The sequence below is a fragment of the Mesoplodon mirus genome (genome assembly GCF_964341445.2).
Source record: "Mesoplodon mirus genome assembly, contig: HAP1_SCAFFOLD_1521, whole genome shotgun sequence".
In the NCBI taxonomy this organism is placed as follows: Eukaryota; Metazoa; Chordata; class Mammalia; order Artiodactyla; family Ziphiidae; genus Mesoplodon; species Mesoplodon mirus.
In genome coordinates, this window is record NW_028294651.1 from 10,252 (window position 1) to 20,502 (window position 10,251).

The following is a 10,251-nucleotide window of genomic DNA, read 5'->3' on the forward strand; positions in this document are numbered from 1 at the left end:
GGAATTAATGTTAATCCTAGGAACTGAATCTTAATAAAACAATAACTGTGAACAGTAAGTCGAATCAAAGTGTAACACCCGATCATTTGCATTGTTTCCTGCCAAATGGAGATATTATGTACTCCCTACATGCCGAGGAGCCAATGCAGCCTTGCTCTTGACCATGGGAGGAAAAATCGTTCCTTCTGTCTGCGCATGCCTGTGGGTAAGCTGGCAGGGGTCACCCCCAGCTGAGTGGTTGGCGATTCATGTCTGGTGTATCTAACAAGATTTTGGAAGCCTGGGTTCTCATGGCTGCTTTCTCTTTCCTCAGATTTATCTGCTTGATTTTCGGATTGGCCCTGCCCAAGGATGCAGGGGAGGGCAGGTGGTGGCAGAGTTCCTGATGATGAAACAACAGGTGAGGAAAAAAAAAGAAAAAAACAAAAAAACTTAGTTTGATTCCTGAATTGATCCGTCTTTTGCCAAATGGTCAGGTTTCTACTTTGGGTCCGGATCTTCTAAGTGCACCCAGGAAATATTAACTCCAGTTACGTGCACCACCCTGTCTTTAAGGATACAGCAGGTCAGGGACCAATGTAGAAACACTCTCTTTCCCGACATTTACTTTCACTTCTTCCAGCCTCCATTAAGGCTGTGACCTCACAGAGGACGGGAGAGGTATTTTCCTTCTCTTCTTTTAAAGGTCATCCCTTGGGCTCCGTGGCCTCCTTCATCATGCTACTGGCTGCGGTGGACTTAGGAATGCGGTGAACACAGGGGCTAGAGAATGACTCAGGACAGAAATCTCTAGGCCAGTGGGGAGCAGGCGTTTCATCAGGTGAGTCCTGTGTCATAGGTGCTGTGGTGAGCGGGGGTTTGGTGAGAGGGAGCAATAAAGAATCATTGATTTTTCCTGATTTAAAAAGCTTAACTTTTTACAGACTACTCCTAAACATTTTGACAGCTTCCAAAAGATAAACGTAAGTTCCTTAGCAAAGTTATTCACATAAGTGTTTTCCTTTGTGTTCTTAAGCTTCATTCCAATTAGGAAGTTGAATGCAATGTCTGCAGATTCTTATTTTCTTAATTGTGACTGTGTATGGAGGAGAAGGGCCATAGTACACAGAAGAAAATGTCGAGCGCTGGACAGCAAATGACAGTCTGGAGAGCTCCAGGACCTCACTCCCACACAGAGACATCAGTAAAACAACCAGGACCTGCCTGAATGAGCTGGGGTTCTAGCCCAGGGAACCCCAGAAGTGGGAACAATGGGCTTTCTGATCCCACCATTGGCAGCCCTGGTAAGTGTTCCTATTAGACACGGGTGTGTGTGTGTGTGTGTGTGTGTGTGCGTGCGTGTGTGCGCGCACGTGTGTTTGTTTCTTTTTCCTGACACCCCTGGACTTGCCGAGCGTGCGTCACTGTTGCATGAAAGCCATGGCCATGTGGTGCTAAAGTTATCAGACCCTCTCAGTCTTGTATCTTCCTGTGTTGCATACATAAAATTTCTCTAATGGGTCCAGATGCAAATGTTCAGTTGTCTCCTTGGCTCCTACCTGCAATGGCATGGGCTTGTCTTGCTTGGGAAAGCAGCTCTAGGCTCATGGAGAGAAGAGCTGCACGGGTGTAGGGTGGGCAGAGAGAATTGGAGAAAGCAAGTGAATTGCTCTGGTCTCCTGATCCGGAGGTAAGAGGCTGGGCACTGAGGCAACCCAAGTCTTCCGAGTCAGGCTTCTGACTGCAGAATTCTCTACATTACCGTGAGGAGCGCCTCTCCTTCGCGTCAGCCTCCTGCCCAAATCTTCCCAGCCCCGTCCGCTGCTGGGGTCGCGTCGTGCCATGCCGAGCCGAACTGGCAGGCAGGTAGCTCCTAGGCGGACGCCCGGAGACGAACGCGAGCATTTGGGCGGTCGGAGGTGATCCGCCGCCGTCCAGCGATCAGAATCCATCCCGCGGACGTTCAAGCCCGTTGTCGGGAGCCACCTGGCGGCCGCTTTTATATTGTCCCTTCCCTCCTGAGCTTTGGCGAACTTGGCGAGGGATGTGATTCGCCCGCCAGGCGCGGGCCAGAGTTCCGGGAGGCCGGCGACGCTGGCGGCGACCGTCGCGGTGGTGCGGAGCGGTGGGCGATGCCTGCTCTCCCCGGAGATTGAATGTGGAGAGCCGTGTGTTGTGGGGCCGCCGCTGAGCTCCTTGGGCGGGTTAGGGGGAGGTCTGCGCCGGTCGACCAGCACTCCCTGGTGTCCCTTGGCCCGCGGAGACTCCCCCCCACCCGACGTCCTGCTACGCGTGACCAGGAGAGGACGTCCGTGCCCGACGTCGTACTCCGTGTGTCACGATGCGTCGGTGCGTCCTCGCCGCCTTGGGGGCCCGGGTCATGCCGGTGCAGTCGTGGCGGTCTGGCTGCGCAACAGGGGCCACTTCAGTTGCTCCGGGTCCCAGGCGAGGCGGTCCCGGGGGCGGAACTTGCACCGAGGCAGGGGCATGGGATGCCTGTCAACAGACCGCATCCACCCGGCAGCTTAAAAGGGCGTCTATGCAGGGAGCTCCCGTCCCAACTTCCTGGTAGCCTCGTCAGCGTGGCGCTTGCGTTTCGAACCTGTTCAGGTCCGCTCACCGCGGTGTGTCGAGGGCAAGCGTGTAGGGCGCTCGTGGAGGGGCGGCAGTTCCTCCTAGGCTTCGGTGGTCCTAAGTGGTAGACGTTTCTCTTTGGGAAACAGGGAACGCCTGGGGCATACGTGAGAGTCGGGAGGAGGCACGAGCCTGAACGCGGTCCTGCAAGGGCGCGGTTGTCGTTAGCTTCCCTGAAGAAGCTCTGCAGACAGTGAACGGCCTAGAGACGCGCGTGCGGAGGGCAGGACCCCCCCCAGAGCAAGAAATGGCAACGACGGTGTCCTGTTTCGAGGACGGGTGTCAGCGGTGTGGCGGTGCGCCTTCGCTCGTGTGCCATCTGGATACTTCCCGTTGAAGTTCACACCAGTTGCACGTCACTTGGCGTTTGCGGCGGCAAGGTCGACCAGATGGGCAGATTTCGCTATTGGGGCAAGGAGAACATTTAGTGAATTGAGGCTCTTTCGGTTGTGCGAGTCACTACAACGTGAACAGTAGTGAAAAGAGAAACCTTAAGATTTACAATAAATCGACATTACTGTAAGAATTACTATAAAAACATATTATGCAACTTCCAGGTATTCTTGCGTCTGGGAAGCCATTTCTTTCTTAAAAGGGCATTATTGCATAATGAAACATATAAGTAAGTGCATTTTTAGATTTTTATTTTGTATTTAGGAATATATTTAATTTCGAATTTACCAATAGTGTATATAATCGCATTGGGACTCTATACACTAAAGAACACACCGGGAAATTCTGGATTTTATGGTAAATGCGTTCTTTTGGATTGCTTTGGGTTCTCAAAAAAATTAGAAAGAATTCAAGAGCCCAATATAAAGAGCAAGATAGCAATCCTCTTGTCTGTTATCCTTTAAAGGGGTAACCCCTTGAATTTTGAATAAAATGGATGATGGAAGGAATTTTAACAGGCACGTACAATGGAATTATTATCCTTATAATAATCGTTACCGGGCTTCCCCTGTGGCGCCGTGGCTGAGAGTCCCCCTGCCGATGCAGGGGACACGGGTTCGTGCCCCGGTCCGGGAGGATCTCACGTGCCGTGGAGCAGCTGGGCCCGTGAGCCATGGCCGCTGAACCTGCGTGTCTGGAGCCTGTGCTCCGCAACGGGAGAGGCCACAACAGTGAGAGGCCCGCGTACAGGAAAAAAAAAAGAAAACTCGTTACTAATTTTCAAACGTATAGGTCTGAATGCTAACAAACTTTAAAGTACTTATTTTGCAATATAGAGAAGAGCAAACCTTCATCTTAAGACAGGAAATCTAGCTTTGCTCTCCCCAATTCATGCAGACAAAGTTTTCCAAAATGGAGAATTTTGTAAAATACTTTTACTAACCAGTCTTTCTAAACATATATTACTTTTCAAAATTCCAGAACTGAGACTGCTTTAAATGTCAATTTTGTTTTAGGTACAGCCAACTTTCTATTGTAGACTAGTAGTGACATTTGGTAACTGTACAACGTATGAACGTGACTATTTTTCTTAATGTCAGAAATATTAGTTTGCAATTTATTCTTATTACCTGCCTTAGCATATAGAGTTCTATGAAGAGAAAGGCATTGTGTTATTTACAGTTGAATCAACGTAACAATCCAGGTTCCGAAATGTTGGAAGTTCTCATTAAATATTTCATAATTGAAAAATTTATAAATGAATGAACAAGGTGATTTAGCTTATTTTTCTCCTGCATGAATCCTTTATGCTAATAATTCCTGAATCATATTTTCCCTTTATGATCAGATAGTTGTTACAGTGTCCCTCCCTTGCATGGGTGTGTGTGTGTGTGTGCACTCAGATGCACGTACACACAGTAATGTCGCAGCTAACGTCATGGGTTTAAAAAAAATATTTGTTTAAGATTTTTTTTTTTTTGATGTGGACCATGTTAAAAGACTTTTATTGAATTTGTGACAATATTGTTACTGTTTTATGTTGTGGTGTTTTGGTTGCAAGCCATGTGAGATCTTAGCTCCCCGACCAGGGATTGAACCCGCCCTCCCTGCATTGGAAGGTGAGGTCTTAACCTCTAGAATGCTAGGAAAGTCCCCATGATGGCCTTTACAGGCCCTAGGATACCATTTCTCAACCCATTAGACTTCCGTGGGCCCGAGGGCTACAACGAATGTTTTGGCCAACAAAGAAGAGGAAAGGGAACTGAAAAAGGGCCAGAACTCATCATGCAGCCTGTGCGCTCTCTCTAGCTAGCCTTCTTGAAGGTTTAATTGACAAAATAGACACTGTCTCTATGGTGATCTTTCTCCCAGAACGTTTTTTAGTACCATTTTTCGACATCAAAGAGTAAAGCTTTAAAGGTAGACTCACCAATGGCTCTCTGCGGGATCTCCTTTGTGTTTATATGATTTAGTATATGCCACCCCTTATCGTTCTAATATATTCTTAAAGTAGAACTCTTTTTATGTCTTCAAAGATCTTTCACCTTCTCAGTCCTGAAGATATCTATCTGTTCTTCTTGGACAAAAAAAAAAAAAAAAAAAACAAAGAAACCCTGGGCTACAAAATGCTAAGTAGGCATTAAACCACCTCTGACTCTGAATTCTTGAGTTCTTCCTGTCCATGAACCCACAATTACTCACCTTTCTTTAAATATAATTAATGTATATGTTTTTAAAAAGTCATATGGGAAATAGTAAATGAAAGTTAAGTAATAGAATTAATTGAAGCAGCAGAGGTTAATCACAAAGTATGTGTGTATTTATCCTTGAAGGCATTCATCCCGAACGTGTATACAAATATTTGGACGCTAATGGAAGTGTAAACACGTATCATACTATATTGTACATTTTCAGTTAACATTCATCGTTGTTTTCCGATTGATCCCAGTCTGTGTAGTTATGATGATAATGTTATAAAGAAAGAATGTATCTAATTGATCAACAGTGACAGAGTATTAACAGAAAACGGGCCCATGCTTACTCATCACAATCTTTCATCATGTTGAATGACACATACTCACTCAGTAGTGCTTATATATTTGCAAATACTGATCTACTGAAGCAGGCTGGCTTCGTTTCTCCTTACTTGATCCTGAGTATGGCTTTCAGCACTTCTCAAAACCCTTCACTCTCAACATATTTATATGGTATATTCAAAAAGAAGACAATGGCTGAAAGACTTAATTATTGACTCAATTGCATGCTAACACATTCTTTATAGACTATTTTCCCAGTATGAGTTTTCTGATGTGAATAGCAAGTGAAAGATTTTCCACATCCTCTTTAGAATGGGCATCTCCTCAGTGTGAGCACTTTCTTGTTCAGTCAGGAATAAGGAATCACTGAAGAATGTCCTTCCTTCATTACACTGAGACTATTTTTTCAGTGTGAACCCTGTCATGTCTCATGAGTCCATGACTAATGGAACTCTAGCATCCATTTCATCAGATTTCTTCTCCAGCAGTGAGTAGATGGTGTACCCCAAGAGGGCTCTCCTTGTAGTAAACCTTGGGCTGTCTTCTCTACTGTGTCAGGGATGCAGCCCACTCTGAGTTCTCTGTGTATTCTGAGGCTGGAGCTCCACCTGAAGGCTCTTCCACCATGATTCCAGGCTCAGGGTTTCTCTCCACATGACTTTCCTGGCGAGTTAAAAGGGATAATTTCTGGCTGAAGGCTCAATATCACTGATTAGAGGCACAGGGTTTCTACTCGGTTTGAATTCTCGGGTGTTTATAAAAGTGGGAGCTCTGGGTAAAGGCTGCACCACATGGACTCCAGACATAGGGTGTGTCTCCTGTGAGTTTTCTAGTGCGTATAAGCGTGAGAGCTGCGTTTAAAGGTTTTTCCACATCCGTTGCATTTGTAGGGTTTCTCATCAGTGTGAATTCTCACCCATGACTAAGGTTATGGCTTTGGCTAAGTGCTTTCTCACATAAATGGCATTCATTGTGGTTTCTCTCCTGTGTGAATGTGCTCATGATATTGAAGGGTTGCATGGTCACCGAAAGCTCCTCCACAGTCATTCCAAGCATAGGGCTTCTCCCCTGTTTGAGTTTATTGGTGTGAATAAATGTCAGCTCTCTGGCTGCAGTACCTTTATAAGGTTCTTCTCCTCCAGTGCGAGCCGTTGGTGTATACATGCGAGGCTTCAGCCGAATTTTTTCACACGTTCAGGACATTTGCAAGAGTCACTCCAGGGTGCACTCTCTCATGTTGTCTAAGGTTGGAGGGTGACTAAATGCCTTCCACCTTCTGAGTTCTGCATGATTTCCCTCTCGTATAATTAGCTGAGGTCTCTCGCATTCGGGCTGAAAGTGCAACACACGTGGAGTTAAGGTTGCTGTACGCGAAATGTCCTCATGTTCATCGCATTCTGTGAGCGCTTCTCCAGCATGAAATCCCTGCTGTTGACAAGGAAAGAGAGGCTGTTAAAAATTACTCACATACTACTCATTCAGTCATTTCTCTACATGGGAATTCTAGGCGGCGCCCTCCGTGGTGGTCTTCATTCAAAATCTCCGCATACTAGTTACTTTCACAGGTGATGTTCCTTTGCTGAATTCACACAGATTTTCTGCCTGGTAAACCCTCACTGGTCATAGCCTTCTGATTAAGTTTTAGGTCTTCTTTAGGTTTCCAACACCATATCCAGGAGCTCTGTTTAATCAATTACATTTTCACTGACGCTCAGGTCAGAGTTTGACATGTAATGTCAAGTGACATGGGTCCTCAGATTGTTCCATCCTCCATTAAATGGATAGAAAATCTCCTGGCCACAGGTCCAAGGCCATGGAGGGCAGAGCTAGGGTGGAGGCTCTGATGTTGCTGATTCCCACGTGGGGAGGAACCAAGGTGACTGAGGACAATTGCATCCGGGGGAGCGGGGTGGGCCACAGGGAAGGTGGGGTGCTAAAGACCTGGAATGGGTGTTGGAGAACAAATGACGGTTCCTTTCACCAAGAATTATTAAATAAGAATTTTGGAAGAGGTGTCCTTGCTGTGGAGACAAGACTCTCCAGGAGACCATGGTAAGGGTTACCCGGGAATTAATGTTAATCCTAGGAACTGAATCTTAATAAAACAATAACTGTGAACAGTAAGTCGAATCAAAGTGTAACACCCGATCATTTGCATTGTTTCCTGCCAAATGGAGATATTATGTACTCCCTACATGCCGAGGAGCCAATGCAGCCTTGCTCTTGACCATGGGAGGAAAAATCGTTCCTTCTGTCTGCGCATGCCTGTGGGTAAGCTGGCAGGGGTCACCCCCAGCTGAGTGGTTGGCGATTCATGTCTGGTGTATCTAACAAGATTTTGGAAGCCTGGGTTCTCATGGCTGCTTTCTCTTTCCTCAGATTTATCTGCTTGATTTTCGGATTGGCCCTGCCCAAGGATGCAGGGGAGGGCAGGTGGTGGCAGAGTTCCTGATGATGAAACAACAGGTGAGGAAAAAAAAAGAAAAAAACAAAAAAACTTAGTTTGATTCCTGAATTGATCCGTCTTTTGCCAAATGGTCAGGTTTCTACTTTGGGTCCGGATCTTCTAAGTGCACCCAGGAAATATTAACTCCAGTTACGTGCACCACCCTGTCTTTAAGGATACAGCAGGTCAGGGACCAATGTAGAAACACTCTCTTTCCCGACATTTACTTTCACTTCTTCCAGCCTCCATTAAGGCTGTGACCTCACAGAGGACGGGAGAGGTATTTTCCTTCTCTTCTTTTAAAGGTCATCCCTTGGGCTCCGTGGCCTCCTTCATCATGCTACTGGCTGCGGTGGACTTAGGAATGCGGTGAACACAGGGGCTAGAGAATGACTCAGGACAGAAATCTCTAGGCCAGTGGGGAGCAGGCGTTTCATCAGGTGAGTCCTGTGTCATAGGTGCTGTGGTGAGCGGGGGTTTGGTGAGAGGGAGCAATAAAGAATCATTGATTTTTCCTGATGTAAAAAGCTTAACTTTTTACAGACTACTCCTAAACATTTTGACAGCTTCCAAAAGATAAACGTAAGTTCCTTAGCAAAGTTATTCACATAAGTGTTTTCCTTTGTGTTCTTAAGCTTCATTCCAATTAGGAAGTTGAATGCAATGTCTGCAGATTCTTATTTTCTTAATTGTGACTGTGTATGGAGGAGAAGGGCCATAGTACACAGAAGAAAATGTCGAGCGCTGGACAGCAAATGACAGTCTGGAGAGCTCCAGGACCTCACTCCCACACAGAGACATCAGTAAAACAACCAGGACCTGCCTGAATGAGCTGGGGTTCTAGCCCAGGGAACCCCAGAAGTGGGAACAATGGGCTTTCTGATCCCACCATTGGCAGCCCTGGTAAGTGTTCCTATTAGACACGGGTGTGTGTGTGTGTGTGTGTGTGTGTGTGCGTGCGTGTGTGCGCGCACGTGTGTTTGTTTCTTTTTCCTGACACCCCTGGACTTGCCGAGCGTGCGTCACTGTTGCATGAAAGCCATGGCCATGTGGTGCTAAAGTTATCAGACCCTCTCAGTCTTGTATCTTCCTGTGTTGCATACATAAAATTTCTCTAATGGGTCCAGATGCAAATGTTCAGTTGTCTCCTTGGCTCCTACCTGCAATGGCATGGGCTTGTCTTGCTTGGGAAAGCAGCTCTAGGCTCATGGAGAGAAGAGCTGCACGGGTGTAGGGTGGGCAGAGAGAATTGGAGAAAGCAAGTGAATTGCTCTGGTCTCCTGATCCGGAGGTAAGAGGCTGGGCACTGAGGCAACCCAAGTCTTCCGAGTCAGGCTTCTGACTGCAGAATTCTCTACATTACCGTGAGGAGCGCCTCTCCTTCGCGTCAGCCTCCTGCCCAAATCTTCCCAGCCCCGTCCGCTGCTGGGGTCGCGTCGTGCCATGCCGAGCCGAACTGGCAGGCAGGTAGCTCCTAGGCGGACGCCCGGAGACGAACGCGAGCATTTGGGCGGTCGGAGGTGATCCGCCGCCGTCCAGCGATCAGAATCCATCCCGCGGACGTTCAAGCCCGTTGTCGGGAGCCACCTGGCGGCCGCTTTTATATTGTCCCTTCCCTCCTGAGCTTTGGCGAACTTGGCGAGGGATGTGATTCGCCCGCCAGGCGCGGGCCAGAGTTCCGGGAGGCCGGCGACGCTGGCGGCGACCGTCGCGGTGGTGCGGAGCGGTGGGCGATGCCTGCTCTCCCCGGAGATTGAATGTGGAGAGCCGTGTGTTGTGGGGCCGCCGCTGAGCTCCTTGGGCGGGTTGGCGGGAGGTCTGCGCCGGTCGACCAGCACTCCCTGGTGTCCCTTGGCCCGCGGAGACTCCCCCCCACCCGACGTCCTGCTACGCGTGACCAGGAGAGGACGTCCGTGCCCGACGTCGTACTCCGTGTGTCACGATGCGTCGGTGCGTCCTCGCCGCCTTGGGGGCCCGGGTCATGCCGGTGCAGTCGTGGCGGTCTGGCTGCGCAACAGGGGCCACTTCAGTTGCTCCGGGTCCCAGGCGAGGCGGTCCCGGGGGCGGAACTTGCACCGAGGCAGGGGCATGGGATGCCTGTCAACAGACCGCATCCACCCGGCAGCTTAAAAGGGCGTCTATGCAGGGAGCTCCCGTCCCAACTTCCTGGTAGCCTCGTCAGCGTGGCGCTTGCGTTTCGAACCTGTTCAGGTCCGCTCACCGCGGTGTGTCGAGGGCAAGCGTGTAGGGCGCTCGTGGAGG